This window comes from Bufo gargarizans, chromosome 10, assembly GCF_014858855.1.
Source record: "Bufo gargarizans isolate SCDJY-AF-19 chromosome 10, ASM1485885v1, whole genome shotgun sequence".
Classification (NCBI taxonomy): Eukaryota; Metazoa; Chordata; class Amphibia; order Anura; family Bufonidae; genus Bufo; species Bufo gargarizans.
In genome coordinates, this window is record NC_058089.1 from 34,227,671 (window position 1) to 34,244,412 (window position 16,742).

The following is a 16,742-nucleotide window of genomic DNA, read 5'->3' on the forward strand; positions in this document are numbered from 1 at the left end:
TTATCTTTTAACGGAACAGAAATACGGAAACGGAAGGCATACGGAGTACCTTCTGTTTTTTTTTACAGATTCATTAAAATGAATGGTTACGTATACGGAACGCAAAAAACAGAACGTAAACGGAATTACCACACCAAATCTGCACGTTACTTGCGTATTTTGGCATGAATTTGCCAGTGCAAAATGGTGAAATCTGCAATGAAAAAATCAGCACAAATGATGTTGCGGTTCAATTTCCATACTCAAAAAAAAAAACTCACCCGTGTACACGATATTAGGAAATCTCATAACTTTGCTGGTATTGTATTAACCAGCAGATTGCGGAACATCCATCCGTAATGCACACCATGTGCATGTGTCCAATCTGAAGACTTGGATCCTCTCCTACATAACCCCCCTCCCTTTACTCTTCCCTCCTTGCTTTGGCTTCAAAAACTGCATCAAACTAGCTTTTGAGAAGACAACCTGAGTAAGAATACTTGTCAGAACTTCGTCTTAACTTTAGACTAATTGAGATTATCCAAAACAATGTCAGCCAAACACGCCAACTATCTAATGTGTATGGGTTGTCCCAACTGTCCCAGATAACCGATTTTGTGAGAAAGACGGATCAAACTCAAGTGCTTCATCAAGAGTTATTTAATGTGTATTGCCAACCTAAGGGCAAGACCACGCATGGCGCCCGCGACTGGGTGTCGCAGCAATCAAAACCCACACCAACATGCAGTTCTACCACAAATCGGAACAGTTTTCAGATGCTTGTTAAATGTTGGAACCAACTAAACTGCAGTTTGTAGATCTACTTTAATACTCCTAAATCACACCGACCTTCAAAACACTACCAGGTAGAACACTACATGAAAAGAACACATAAATACTATACATTAATCCCCCATGAAAGAAACCATCTCTAATGAATGGCCTCCTCCTTCATAGTTGTGTAAACAGGGTCCACCCGTAAACTTTATTATCCAGTAATAACTTGCTGGGGTGGACCGTTTCAATGCTCATCGAGGGTAGACGACACCTTGGAACAGCGACATACAGACGAAGGTAAGGCTTAAATTGTTGATCTGTTCCATAGTGTTGGGTACTTTGGACTTGTTCATTGGACCCACATGATGGTTGGCAGGGAACGTATCCCTATGGCCAGTTTGTGTCCCCATGACAGCTGCCAGGGAACGCATGCCTATGGCCAGCTTTAGACAATGGAAGAAGACACTGCTCGACTGTATACAAGCAGAACTGGTGTCTAACCAAGGTCGCCAACTTTCACCTCCTCCCATGTATTCACTCCCTTCTATACATAACAATAGAGGTTAAAGCCTCTCGAGTATCATTCTGCAGGTGCATCTCCAAAGACAGTATCTCTCAAAAGAATGGTTTCATGTAGAACAATAAGTGTATTATATCTTCATGTAAATTAATGTATCACCTGTTCTTCAGCTTTCTAGGTCTGGGTGTGATGGAGCATTGTTATCATTGAGAAACATGAATAATACTGTAGATTTACAGTAAGATAAAAAGAGACATATACAAAACATTATTACACCATCCATCTCTGCAACCATGGGAATGAATCTTATACATCTCGGGACGCGGGCTAATCAAAGAGAACCCAGAGATGCACATAAGAGCCTACCATACATGATCCAGCCAAGTTCTCCCGATTCTCTCTAGACTCCTTTTAGGCCATCTGCACACAGGATCCGGGTAGACTGGCAGAAATTCAGCACAAATTCTGTGCGTTTCCGCACCAAATCCACATCTCTTTCTTGAGCATTTTGTTGCAGATTGAACGTGATTTTGCCACAAATCTCACCGTATGTGTCAAAAATCGCAATTGACATTCTGCAGATTTCCAACTTTGCACGGAAGAAAGAATGCAGCGTGTATTTCAGATTTGTCCAATCTCATACACTTTGCTGGTACTGTATTTCACGCTGTGGTTTTTCCACACAAGAAACCACGTGGAATAACAGAGCATAATCCATAAGATGTGCAGGAAGCCCTTACAGGGGCAAAGTTCTGCCCACAACAAGCAGTCAATCAACAGTATAGCAGGTTGGTAGACACTTGTTTTAAGATCTTTTACATGGCCGAATGACTGCCCAAAGGAACGGCCACAAGAACGAATGCTCATGGCTTAGGATCCTTTGTGTGCTTGTTCTTTTGCATCATTCACAACTGTTATTTTCATGAGGCTGCCGACAAAGAACGAACTGGCCAATCTACGAGTGTGTGCTCATTTTTTAGATGACTGCTGGGCACTTTTACATGGGGCAATGGGGCTGAAAAAAGTCATCAATTATCTGTAAAAGGCCCTTTTGGTCAATTGCTAGCAGATCACAGGTGAACATGATGGGACCCAATCCCTTCTCCTCTGCTCTGAATGATTATTGTAGAGCCCAGTCAGGGGAATCCTAGCGCTGGGGGATGGGGGGATAGGATTTATCGGTCATGCAACCTGCATTACCACTTAAGAGGGCTCATGCACACAAACTTATTTTTTTCCATGTCTGTTCTGTTTTTTTTGTCGTGGCCTGTTTGCGGAACCAGTCAGTCACTTCAATGAGGCCACAAAAAAGGAAAAAAAAAAAAATGGAAATGTGTGCCCTTATGTTCACATGTCCGTTCCGCAAAAAAAAATAGAACAGGTCCTATTATTGTCCGCATTACGACTGCAAAACATCCAACGGTCATGTGCATGAGCTCTAACTCAGAGTTCCCTATTGGCATACTTGAACATTGATTTTCTAAACGAGACAACCCCTCTCCAAGGAAGATGTCATGTAAAGGCCCCACACACATTAGGCCACTGTCAAGCCAGTCATTTTCTGCAGGATTGGTGGACAGTCTAAGTGTCCATTCACACGTCCGCAAATGGGTCCGCATCCGTTCCGCAATTTTGCGGAACGAGTGCGGACCCATTTTCTATGGGGACGGAATGGATGCGGACAGCACACAGTGTGCTGTCCGCATCCGCATTTGCGGAGCGCGGCCCCGATCTTCGTGTTCGCAGCTCCGCAAAAGATAGAACATGTCCTATTGTCCGCAGCTGCGGACAAGAATAGGCATTTCTATAGGGGTGCCGGGCGGGTGTGTTGCGGATCTGCAATTTGCGGGGCCGCAACACACCACAGACGTGTGAATGGAGCCTAAGGCCTCTTTCACACGACCATATGGCTTCTTCTGTGTTTTGCGGTCCGTTTTTCACGGATCCGTTTTTCTGTACGGCATATACAGTAATTACATAGAAAAAAATTGGGCTGGGCATAACATTTTGAATAGATGGTTCTGCAAAAACGGAACGGATACGGAAGACATTCGGATGCATTTCTGTATGTGTTCCGTTTTTTTTTTTTTGTGGACCCGTTGACTTGAATGGAGCCACGGAACGGGATTTGCAGGCAATAATAGGACATGTTCTATCTTTCAACGGAAATACGGAAACGGAATGCATATGGAGTACATTCCGTTTTTTTGCAGAACCATTGAAATGAATGGTTCGGTATACGGAACGCAAAAAACCGCCCGTAAACGGAAGAAAAAAAAAACGGTCGTGTGAAAGAGGCCTAATAAGCATCGGGAGCTCCCAATAGTCTCGACAGAAGAATAGGGTTCGAATTTCAACACCCGATCATTTTTCTCATGGGAGATAAGCTGCTACCAGAGGCAGCGGTCTTCTCCTCTCTCCCTATTGAAAGCGCATAGCCAGATGTATTGGGGAGTCAGGAGACGGCTGGTACTGATGTATGGGTCTCTATAGATCAATTCGCTTGCAGAAAAGATGACTATTTCTATACATGTGAAATAATTATCCAACCCAATAAGCCATTAACGACTCCCCGATAGTTAACCCAACAGTAATACAATGGCTTGTGGTCCTTGGCTTAAAACAAATTGTATTTAAATGCAACTATCGATCAGATAAACTATTTAATGAGCAAATACGTACAAAAGCCTAAAGTTTATCATGTGGATACAAAGGTAATGTGGAGCTGTTTGCTAAAGCTTAGGGATGTATCCTATAAAGAGGTCACTTTCCTGGGAGATGCCATCTTCTACAACAATGCCGTGTACTAGATCTTTGTCTTCATATCCACCTTATCATCTCCCTAAATGAAAGTAAACACCAAAGGAAAAAATCCATTTCCCTTCTATTATTGGCCGTTAATTACAAGATTAATTAGGTCTAATTTGCCTCAATGCCACTAGCTCAGCACACAGCTTCTTTGTCTCTCATATTGAAAACAATTCCGCTAATGAGGTCGCATCTGTGAATTATTCCTCACTCAGCAAATACCATGTAGGAAAATCATGAGAACGATCTGGAGAACATTGGGCCTCGTGGAGAACTTGGCATGGACAAAAGGGAGGAGAAAAAAAAACTTTCCCCATGGTGACCACTGGTTTACAATTTTATATTTTCTAATTTGTGTGAGAAACGTTGAAGCCGCCATCTGACCTCGGTCTACGAACAACTTCTTCAAATACGTATTTTCACTGTTTTTCATACATATATGTCCTAAGTTACCTTTCCTCTGGACACCAGATATCCTGAGATGAGTGGAACTAGATGACCAGCTTTAAAAAAAAAAAAAAAGCTTGTGTTATAATGCTTCATTTTTTTTTTTTCCAATGAGAATCCAAACTATAATTCAAGGAAACTCTGTTCCTACTGTGGAAACCATGGGGGGTCTCCAAAAGCAGACTAGCCTCCTTGAATGGGGCTACATGCACGAGTGACTCTGCGGCAGCAAACCAAGGGTCAGCCTTGACTTTCTTGCAACGGATTTGGTGTCTGATTTTTTCTGGTAGAAAACTCTTCCAAGTGAACATACCCCAGCACAAAAGTTTGGATTATCTCAAGCCAAGAGGAAAGGTCACTATGTACATGAGCCACATAGGATATTATTTACAAAAACTAGGCCTATGGCCTCATGCACAGGACCACGTCCTTACTGCGAAGAGGATCAGTTGTATCATTTTTGGAATGGCCACATAAATCCATAAAAAATCCGAATGCGTGCGTGACTCCATAGATATGAATGGGTCAGTGTGCTATCCGCAAAAAAAACTTGGACAGCCCATGGATATAAAATACAGTCATAGAGGCCTAATCCTGAAAACTGAAACCCCTTCACATTGCGACTTATTGATTAACCTCTTCATGACCAGCGTCGTACATGTATGCCACTGGTTGGGTCTTTAAAGATGGTGTCAGCTACGCTCTCAGATATTAGCCCCAGGTGACTACTGTTTTAAACAGCACCTGGGGCTAACGTCTGCGATTGGCGATAATGCAGATCACAGACACTTAGGTCCCTTTCACACAGGCGAGATTTCCGCGCGGGTGCAATGCGTGATGTGAACACATTGCACCCGCACTGAATCTGGACCCATTCATTTCTATGGGGCTGTGCACACGAGCAGTGATTTTCACGCATCACTTGTGCGTTGCGTGAAAATCACAGCATGTTCAATATTGTGCGTCTTCCACGCAACGCAGGCCCCATAGAAGTGAATAGGGCTGCGTGAAAATCGCAAGCAAGTGCGGATGCGGTGCGATTTTCACACACGGTTGCTAGGAGACGATCGGGATGGAGACCCGATCATTTTATTATTTTCCCTTATAACATGGTTATAAGGGAAAATAGCATTCTGAATACAGAATGCATAGTACAATAGCGCTGGAGGGGTTAAAAATAAATAAATAATTTAACTCTCCTTAATCAACTTGCTCACGCAGCCGGCATCTTTTCTGTCTTTCTTTGCTGATTGCAGTCAAAGGACCTGTGGTGACGTCACTCCGGTCATCACATGATCCATCACCATGGTGACGGACCATGTGATGACCGGAGTGACTGCAGTCAAAGGACCTGTGGTGACGTCACTCCGGTCATCACATGGTCCGTCACCATGGTGATGGATCATGTGATGACCGGAGTGACGTCACCACAGGTCCTTTGACTGCAATCAGCAAAGAAAGACAGAAAAGATGCCGGCTGCGTGAGCAAGTTGATTAAGGCGAGTTAAATTATTATTATAATTTTTTTAACCCCTCCAGCGCTATTGTACTAAGCATTCTATATTTAGAATGCTATTTTCCTTTTTAACCATGTTATAAGAGAAAATAATACAATCTACAGAACCCCGATCTCAAACCTGAACTTCTGTGAAGAAGTTCGGGTTTGGGTACCAAACACGCGTGATTTTTCTTGCGCGCGTGCAAAACGCATTACAATGTTTTGCACTTGTGTGGAAAAATTGCGCATATTCCCGCAACGCCCGTGTGAAACCAGCCTTAAAACGGTTATCCGCTTTTGACTATATCAGGTCAGTGGAGGTCCGACTCCCGGCACCCCTGCCAATCAGCTGTTTGAAGAAAAGGCAGTGCTCATACAAGAGCTGCCTTCTCTACTCTGTTTACTTGCTCACCGCAGCAATTGCAACAGTGAACAGGTGTAATTACAAGTATGTCATCCCCATTCACTACTATAAGACGGCCCCATCCTATTCACTTGAACAGACAGAGCCGTCCCATAGAACCATAGAAGTGAATGGGGACACCACACTTGTAATTACACAGGCTCACCACTGCAACTGCTGCGGCGAGCAGGTAAACAGCAGAGAAGGTATGAGCACTGCCTTCTCCTCAAACAGCTGATCGGCAGGGGTGTCGGGAGTCAGACCCCCGCCGACATGATATTGATGACCTATCCTGAAGATAGGTCATCAATAGTCAGAAGCGGACAACCCCTTTAAAGGAAACCTGTCACCAGGATTTTGCGCATAGAGCTGGGGACATGGGCTGCTAGATGGCCACTAGCACATCTGCAGTACCCAGGTCCCATAGCTCTCTGCGCTTTTATTGTGTTAAAAAAACGTTTTGAGTGATATGCAAATTTCCTGATATGTGCCCTGTATCCGGAGAGGAGTCAAGCGGAAAGGAGCCCAGCACCGCCTCGCGTCCTTCGAATCTCCTCCTTGCCGGATGACGTCACAGAGCTGGAGCGCCGAAATCTTGCAATGCGCGAGCTAGCGCATGCGCAGTGTCGGCATCATGTTCATTCCCTGTACTGGCATCAGCACAGGGAACGAACTACGCATGCGCTAGCTCACGCATCACGAGATTTCGGCGCTCCAGCTCTGTGACGTCAGCCAGCAAGGAGGAGATTCGGAGCAAGGAGCTTGACTCATCTCCGGCTACAGGACTCATATCAGGTCATTTGCATATCAATCAAAACGTTTTTTTAACACAATAAAAGCACACAGAGCTATGGGGACTGGGGACTGCAGATGTGCTAGTGGCCATCTAGCAGCCCATGTCCCCAGCTCTATGCGCAAAATCCTGGTGACAGGTTTCCTTTAAGTGTCTGTGATCAGACCTTTTGGCTTCTCTTTGTCCAGTATGAAATGGGGTTTACATGTTAGAATGGTCCCCAGACAATAAGCAATTTATTGGGTGCCCCACCACTGGGATCACCAACGATCAGTTGTAATCTAGTAAACTTGGCAATAAGTGCTCAATTTCCCTGCTGTGCCCCCTCAGGGCAAAGTAAACATTATCTACTACCCATTCAAATCAAAGACCTGCCTGTGTACTGCAGCATAGGACAAAACCTCCAGAGCGAGAGGCTTTGGAAACTGTTTGTATATACCAGGGATCAGCAACCTCTGGCACTCCAGCTGTTGTGAAACTACAATTCCCAGCATGCTCCATTCATTTTGATTAGAGTTCTTAGAAAAGCAGTATATAAGGGCTTCATTCACCGGACCTATGCCAAAAGTAGTCCCATAGTATACATTGGCATCCTTTTTTTTTTTTTGCAGTATGGAGCAGTGTAGCATTCTATCCCATGCACTGGCATACAGTAAAAAGTCTATATTATGGGTATTTACTTATTAGCGACATAGACATAGAATGGGATATATACATCCCCATGTATTTCTCCGATATAGGCTCCGGGCATAATGTGAATAGAGCCTATTATTCAGCTCTCTGATCAAGATTTATTTTCTCTCAAAACGTGTGCAGAACACTACAACTGGCCTTGTATTATAGGACGTACACTGTAGGGTTAATGAAGGCCGTGGACTAATTTACTGGACCTGGTCATACTGGTTTGACCACGGACAACCCGAGTTGTGACTGACAGCACTGGACAGCATGTTGTGGGACCGGGACCACTGGAAATACCACGGCTTTCAGCCATTAGACTGTAATTTATCTTGGGAAAATGCTAACACTCACTTTGAGAGTTCACCTGAGGTAATCCTCATACTTGAGTCTTACAAGTTTGGACGTTCTCCATGATCTATACAGAGGAATGCTGGCACTTACCAACTATCTTCAATCAAATGCGTCTCAGTCCACAGCCGACATCGAGAGAAAACTTCATGCAGTGATGGACTGGACATAGGCCGATGATCAGGAAGATTATCGGGAATGAAGTGGACATTCCCAATAACTGCATGATCGTCAACGAAGGTGAGGACTGCATCCACATGCAGTCATCTCCACTGTATGGGGACAAGCGAACAACACAGAGATCACTTGTCCCCATAGAGAACCATTATGCCTACACAGCAGATCTCCTGCACAGGAGCGATAATGAATGAGCGTACGATTCTTCATCGGGTGATTGCCGGCACTTTTTACCGAGGCCAGTTATCGGGAACGAGTGTTTATACAAATGGTCATCCCCAATTATCTGCCATGTGAAAGGACCCCTACTTTAGCCAAGAAATGCCAAAATTCCTGTAAAACCTCCTTTAGTTTGTATTACAATAGTAATAATATTCAAGAGTGATGGCGAATATGGAAAATTGCTCTAAATAACCGGTACAGCAGGGGGCGTAAATAGAAAAGGCTGGGCTCCATAACACATTTTGAAACAAACTTTTTTTTAAATTGCCTATATGGATGAGGAGTGTGTACACTAGGCCCTTCTTCTATGAAATAAAGGGTGACGTTTTACTGCTCCCGGTGAACCCCATTTAACATTAAACATTGAATATTAGAGATAGTGGGGGTCGTTTACAAAGACCAACTAATTCCTAATGAGGCACAGGCGTAGATTTGCCGGATCTGAAGACCTGACATCGCTACTCAAGAGTAAAAAAAAAAAAAAAGCCATGTGTGACAAAATATTGTTGCACAATCGTTTAAAAAGTCGCCTTGTGACTTTGTTATGCCCAAAAAATGCCATAAAAATGTTTGTAAATGACCCCCAACGTCTGCTAATTTGGGACTGCTGTCAACTATGTTATCCAACCTGCATCACCGGTTGCAGTATGGTAACCTGCGCGGTGCCTCGGGACCATGCTGCTCCCCAAAAACATCACTATCATTTACAATGTGACTTCTAATACAGCCAAACCTTGTACCATCTGTAACCGCTCAGGTACGCAGTGTTTTTCAATTGCTGCTGGACTGATAACATCTGTAACTGCTGGAAACTCTCCAGGTTGTCGAAACTTCCTGTTGGTCATGTGACCGCGGCGACATTATGATTCCTATAATTATTTGTATAGCCAGAACACAGTAAGAGGAAAACTATCCAGACACGCTGGTCACAGTGCATGGCACCGAGCGTGTACTCACTGTGAGGTCACCTGTAGGGGGCGTGTTCTCCTGTGCTTTATGGTTAGTTGTAATCGACTGCATCCATTTTACACATAAAATGGTCATGTGTATTGGGTTACATTCAGATGGCTGTAATCTGCACATTTACTGGGGTTTTATAATGCTGTCCCTAGATTACAAATTGCAGCAAGCGCCAAATTTTATCAAGGTATGGATAGGGCCCTTTTTCCAAAGTCACACCCCTATCTTGGAAGACCCTTCCCCGATTTGTGATGCGTCACATATCTTTAGAGCACATATGGGGGCCGGGACTGTGCCTAATGATGCCGCATCCTGAAGGCACATACAGTTAGAGGTCATAGAGGGCCACTTTCCAGGAGAAAGCAGCCCTCCATGAGCTGGGCAGGAGCTTTACCAGCTCCTCCGGGAATCGGGGAGGTCATGCCTTTTTCTGGACATTCTGGGAGGGTTGGCATGTACGGTATATGGTAATTTATAATAATTCACATTCACTTAATGTTCTTAGAACAAAAAATAAATAATCTAAAAGCTATGCTGATGTCAGCCACTTCATGCAGGACAGAAGCTGACTATAATGTTCTTTAAGAGGATCAGAGATAGTCCAGAACAGTTTCTCCTGCCATGACACTTGCATTATCTCCAGTTCTGTAGGCCACACATCTAGGTATGGACACGTATTCATACTTTAGTTTGTAATGTGCTAGATAATCTATTAGGGTATTAAAGAGATCAACCTTCGTCCCTTACCCATCTAGAAGCTCAAACAATTGTCATAACTGCCTTGCCCCTTGGTCAAGACCTTATCTGATGGACTCCGCTAACTGTACAAACAGTGGTGGTGGGTTGAGACCTAGAAGTACTTACGAAACATTCGTGTTTGTGTGCCAAGTTCAGGTGCAGCAGCGTGTACAAAGAGGAAAGCTAACATGTCCACCAATCTGAGTAAATATACGCAACACTTGGTGACAGCCGAGGGCACTTCGGCAGTTACTCGAGTGTCCCATCTACACTCAGCGCTAGGTGACAAATGAACACACAAGACCCACATCTTCTACTCCAAGACTCTAGGTCACAATCTTGCATCAGGAGAGCCTGAAAGCAGCTGATCTGAGGTTACAATGAGAGTTCACTTCTGTAATCACAGCCCTCAGTCACCGCGCCGCTAAGCCTGTCAAACAGGTTGTGCAGAGTGCGCTGTGCTAGACCGCCGTTATCTGTACTCTTCCTCCTTGTGCACACACTTTGAAAATCACCTCCACCCAAAAATTCTTTGAAATTTGAAAAATCACATGTTCCAGGTCAGCGAAAACCTGTGAATTAGTTTCCACATACACAAAAATAAATCGACTTTTGTTGGATTAGACTTTACAGCACAGGCTGCCAAGAAGTGAAGGAAGCAGTTTTCGCACGATGACAGGTTAAGTCAAATAAACCTATATACGTGTATGTTTACATGTGGAGTTAAAAGGACACATCCACCTTTGAACACCTTGTAAAATATATATATATATATATATATATATATATATATATATATATATATATATATATATATATATATAATGAACTTAAATCTCAAGTCAAAGCCTGTATTGTACTCCAGAGCTGCATTCATAGTTCTTCCGATTGTTACTGGAAAGAGTCGACCCCTCTACAAGCAGAGTTATGGTCTCATTACATGGGACGACGATCTAGCAGATTGTTGGGAAGGAAGCGTTCCTTCCCGACAATCTGCCGATCGCTAGCAGAAGAGACCGGTTGCATTTACATGCAGCGAGCTCCTCCACAGTATGGGGAGGAGCAATACCTAATGCCATAACTCTTCCCCATACTGTCTCGTTTCCTGGGAGCAGATCCAGTTTACACAGAACGATCTGCTACTGGGAATCGATGATCTTTTGTGCTGCACACAAGATACAATTACCCAAAGAATGAGCGTTTTGCTAGTTCATTGGGTAAGCGGCAGTGCATTTACACCGCCAGATCATCGCTAACCAGAGTTAAGCTTCATTCACACATCCGTGCTCAAATCTGTGAGCAGGGGGTCAGTGATGCATCTGTGAAGGATCTGCGTTGGGTCCGTGTGTCCATTTTTTGCCGTCCGTGTTGCATCTGTGTTTCACCGACACTGAACAGCTGAAAAATAATTTCCAAAGCATCTCTTCCTAATGATCCGTGAAACATGGATGCAACAAGGATGGCATCTGTGGTTTTCACGGACCCATAGACTATAATGGACGTGATGGATCCGTGAACATGGACAAAATAGGGCATGCATCCGTGCTAAAAAAGCAAATCCACGGACCGTGCTAAAACACTGATGTCTGAATACACACATTAAAATGAATGGGGACGCGTGCTGTCCGTGGAGAACACGTACAGCACACGTCCGTACAACACCGACGTGTGAATGAGGCTTTACTAGTTAGCGATGGTCCGTTCAATTGTCGGCCCGTGTAAAGGGCCCATTGGTCTATAATACACTTCCTTTATTCCCTTATCCGATTAGGCTACAAAGATGGTGGAAAATGTGAGAAAGTCTGTAAATGTTAAACTGGCCTCACACATTCTAGAAGTGCTGGCCGAACGATGGTTTGGCTGACAGCTCTCGCTTCCGACTTCCCCATACACGTACAGGGTCACTTCGGCCGCGCGTGTATGTGCATTCAGTGGTGACAGAGCAGAAAGCCGCTGGCAGACACTTCTGTCAGCAGTTTATCCCCTCAGAACAAAAAGATTAAGCAAAAAATAATAATTTCGTGCTCGATCCTTCCAGATGGTGCGGGGCCTTTACATGGTCCTGCATTGCCATCAAACTGGTGCATCTTACGCCTCATTTCTAATCCTCTTATGGGCAGAAAGGTCTCAAATTGTTGCAGACAATTAAGCCGGCTTACGTGGTGGCGTGTTGTGTAAAAAGTAGCATTTATGAAAAGTGAAACCAACTCGTTGTGGGAACAAGTGTTAGGTAAGTGTACTTTCACACTTGCGGCAGAGGATTCCGGCAGGCAGTTCCGTCGCCAGAAACTGCCTGCCGTATCCGTCAAAATGTATGCAAACTGATGGCATTTGTCAGACGGATCAGGATCCTGATCCGTATGACAAATGCGTTAAAATGCCGGATCCGTCTCTCCGGTGTCATCTGCAAAAACGGATCCGGCATCTTTTTTTTCACTTTTTTTGCGGTCTGAGCATGCGCAGACCGCAATGCCAGATCTGTTTTGCTGGAACACTCGGGGACGGATATGGCATTTCAATGGGAAAAAAATGCTGGATCCGGCATTCCAGCAAGGGTTCTTGAATTTTGGCCGGAGATAAAACCGTAGCATGCTGCGGTATTATCTCCGTCCTGAAAAGGCAAAAAGACTGAACGGAAGACATCCTGATGCATCCTGAACGGATTGCTCTCCATTCAGAATGCATTAGGCTAAAACTTCAGTTCTTTTCCAGTATTGAGCCCCTAGGACGGAACTCAGTGCCGGAAAAAAATAACGCTACTGTGAAAGTGCAGGATGCAATTATTTTTTCTAATATGAGCTAAACAGCAGGATTTTGTCAGTAAAGTGACATCCAACAAAAACAAAATAATAACAAAAAACGTCCCAAGTGTGAAACAAAAGTTGCAATTTACTAGTGGAAGTGTCACAAATATGCTTCAAAAGTCGCAATTATGTTTCAAAAGTCTCAAGTGTAGTCTAGCAGGGGTGGTGGCTGAAATGGCGCATTTTGGTTTTAAAAAAAAAGTCACATTTTAGTGCTGTTGGTGTAAAACGTTGCAAATCAAGAGAAGTAGGCAGATAAATCAAGCTGATATTTTGAAAAACAAGTCACATTTTACAAGTGCTGCACGCCTTTTGATATATGAGGTGAAACAAAACACCAGTTTTGATTTGTAACTTTAGTATTTTTTTGGTGCAAATTACGCCATTATTGATAAATGTCCCCCGTTCTGTTGCACTGTACTCTACTCCTAAAATCTACCATGTCGTGATGTAACATTACAGTAAAACACCTGGCGTAAAGCCCAGGGGCGGAATGCAAACTTAAAGTGGCCCTGGAAAAAATAAAAAAAATAAAAGTGGCCCCATGTTGTAGACGGGTTAATCTTGGCAGAAGGCAGAGCCAGCAATACCATGGTACAGCACAAAATACACAGTGTAAAACATAATACTGCCACAGTATTCAACTGTATCTCTGTCCTGAGGATGGCGATACAGTTGAATTCAGGAGGGCACCTGCAGCTGCCGGCCAAATGCTGCTGGCATTAATATCAATATGTACCCGGTCAGTGACTTGAGGAGGGCTCGGTCGGCCCCAAGGGACATTGGCCCACCGGAAAAGTTTCCTGAAGGGTCTATGGCCAATCCGCCCCTGGTAAAGCCTACATTTTCCAGAATCCAGATCAACGATAGAACAAGCTCAGAGCAGACATTCGGCCAGGAAGGAATGCTGGAAGATTTAATCTCTGAAGACTAGACAATTGTGAATACAGTTCTGGACTACATGCATTATGAGTACAATGTAAGTAACGCAATGCATTTACAAAGTGTTTCATGGCCGTGGCCCATTGTAACTGGGATTATTTCTCAAGAGCCATAAGATATTTCCTGGTGTTTGTGCCTCGTTTTTAGCAATTTGTAAAAAAAATAAAATTAATAAAAATGTGATTTACCTTTACATGTAAATTCTAATTATATGTGAATAGCTATGACCCTAGGGAAAATAATCGGCACTGTGAGGCCCATTCTGGTCATTCGCTTCATGTACTAAGCAGGATCTATTACTGACCTTCATAATGACCAGGAACGACCTCTCCCCATCCATCCCTCTGGTGTTGATTTCCATTGGGATTTCTGTTGCCTATTATTATTATGTTTTGAGCTTCTGTTACCTGTACCAAAGAACTGACACTCTGATAGATACATCAAATTCCTGCTCACGTTTGCCAGAATACAGGTTCCACCCTCTGGCACCATCATAAAGGAGTCATTGTCTTAAGACGGAAGGGCTGGGTTATTTTGCCTGCAGCCTCATGGAGATACCTCCGCTCAGTCTACCTGCAGAGCCTGTAACTGTAATGTTATTTTACAGGAGTCAGAGGTCTTCTTCCTGGAGATGTGATGGAAGACGCACAAATTTTTTGGACCTAGATATCACTGCTTAGAGGCTTTTGGTGCCCAGCAACCTAAAATATACACTTATGTATATATAATCACATAATAATCAATGCTCTTGCCTGTTAATTACACAAGACTGAAGTGCCGGTGGTGGGTATTCTCGCCAACCAGGCCTGGTACAGTATAGGGACACTGAACTGTGGAGATCAGCAACATTACTAGCCTGCTGGATCTTTCTGCATTCTGGCATTGCCAGAAGTTTGAAAGCCTCATTAACTATAATGGGGACAGGCGGAGATCTGGCCAGAGTGCAGCGGTTTTCTTCCGGCCGATTCTCTGTATATTCCATTATAGTTAGAGGCCAGACGGAAGACTTTCAAAATTCTGTCAATTCCGTCAGATAGATACAACTGTATTGCTGTCCTCAGGACAGCAATACAATTGAATCTAATGCCTTGCAAGAGCTGAAGGACTTGTGATGACATCACAGTCCATGTGATCAGTTCTAAATGCAGTAGCTGAAAAAGGACCTGCAATGATGTCACCATGTGACCAGTCCTGGGAAGAAGCTGTGGTGAGGTCTGCTACATGAGGATAGGTAAGTGAAGGGGTAGATTACTCAGTGTAAGAGGCAGAGCAATCTTGGGAGTTGTAGTTATTTAACTGGGACTGTATGTTAGGGATGAAGTTATTTACGTGGGACAGTGGGGTGGAGTGATGTTATTTACATGGGACTGTATGTTGAAGATAGCTGGGGAGGGGGTGATGTTATGTACATGGGACTGTATATTCGAGGGGGCCGGAGAGATGGTATTTACATGGGACTCTATGGCGGAGGAGGGAAATAATATTATTTACATGGGACTGTATGGTGGAGGGGCTGAGGAATTATAATTTCTGAGGACAGTAAACATAGGAATATAACTACAGGGGACACTGCAGGCTGCATTATAAATACTGGGGGAGCTTCAAGGCGAGCATTATAACAGTAGGGGGTATTATAAATATTGGGGGCACTGTGGGGACATTTTAAATCCATGGGACATTAAGAGTTCTTATTACTACTGGGGGATCTATAGGAGGGACTTACAGATCCACATTATTTCTACTAAGAGCATTATGGGGGCCTTATTACTACTGAGGGGTCAGTAGATAGCTTTATTACCACTGGGGGAACAATAGCGGAGCTTTATTTCTACTAGGGGCTCTGTAAGGACATCATTAATACTGGAGGGCTCTTCTACTAATGGAGGCACTCTTGTGGAGCACTATTACTATTGGGGGCAGCATTACTCATGAGGGCATTCTAGAAGGGAATTACTATTGGTGGGACTATAAGGAGTACTATTACTATGGGGGGGGCACTCATTTTTCTTCAGGATAGTATTTGGGGGTAGAGAAAAGTGAGGAAGCTAAGATGTCTGTGTTTCACAGTCTGCAGAGACGAGGCGCGACTGAAAGAAAGTGTCCGGACGGAATGGAGAAGATGATGACAGAGAAGATCTACATCACCTGGGAGGCCCTGGATGTGAAAGGTGCGTGCTGCTGTATAGCAAGTACAGTAAAATGTCTTCAGAGCTAATGTTTGCAGGGGGAGGGCGATTGCTTGACATTCGAGAATTGGGCAATATTCATTGGGGCTTGGTCCCCGAATCTTTTGAGACCCTAGCAACGCCCCTGAGCACAGGTATAAACCCTTACCAATCCATTATATTAATTTAAAAAATTTAGGGATTCCATCAAATGGGCTACTAGGTTTTTCCCCCCCACTGGAATTTCTCTTAAAAGACAGTCAGCAAGCTCAACCCTATCCAAACCCGCCGAAATTACGGCGGAACCTGCTCACCACTTAATGTGTAAGGGGGTGTCCCAACATCAGATGTCAAAGGAAACAAGCATTGACATGACTTCAACATGCTTGATCCTTTGTTGTTACGCAAGATAAGCCACCACTATCTATGAATGTTCTGTACGGGGTACTCTTTAAATCATTTACATGCAATATTCATATT

The 16,742-nt window shown here is 43.9% G+C and overlaps 1 protein-coding gene across 2 annotated transcripts in view; it reads right to left on the reverse strand.

Annotated features, from left to right (window-relative positions):
- RASSF7 (Ras association domain family member 7) overlaps nt 1-16,742 on the reverse strand; it is a 53,226-nt gene that overhangs the window by 15,025 nt on the left and 21,459 nt on the right. The gene's annotated exons all lie outside the window — the stretch shown is intronic.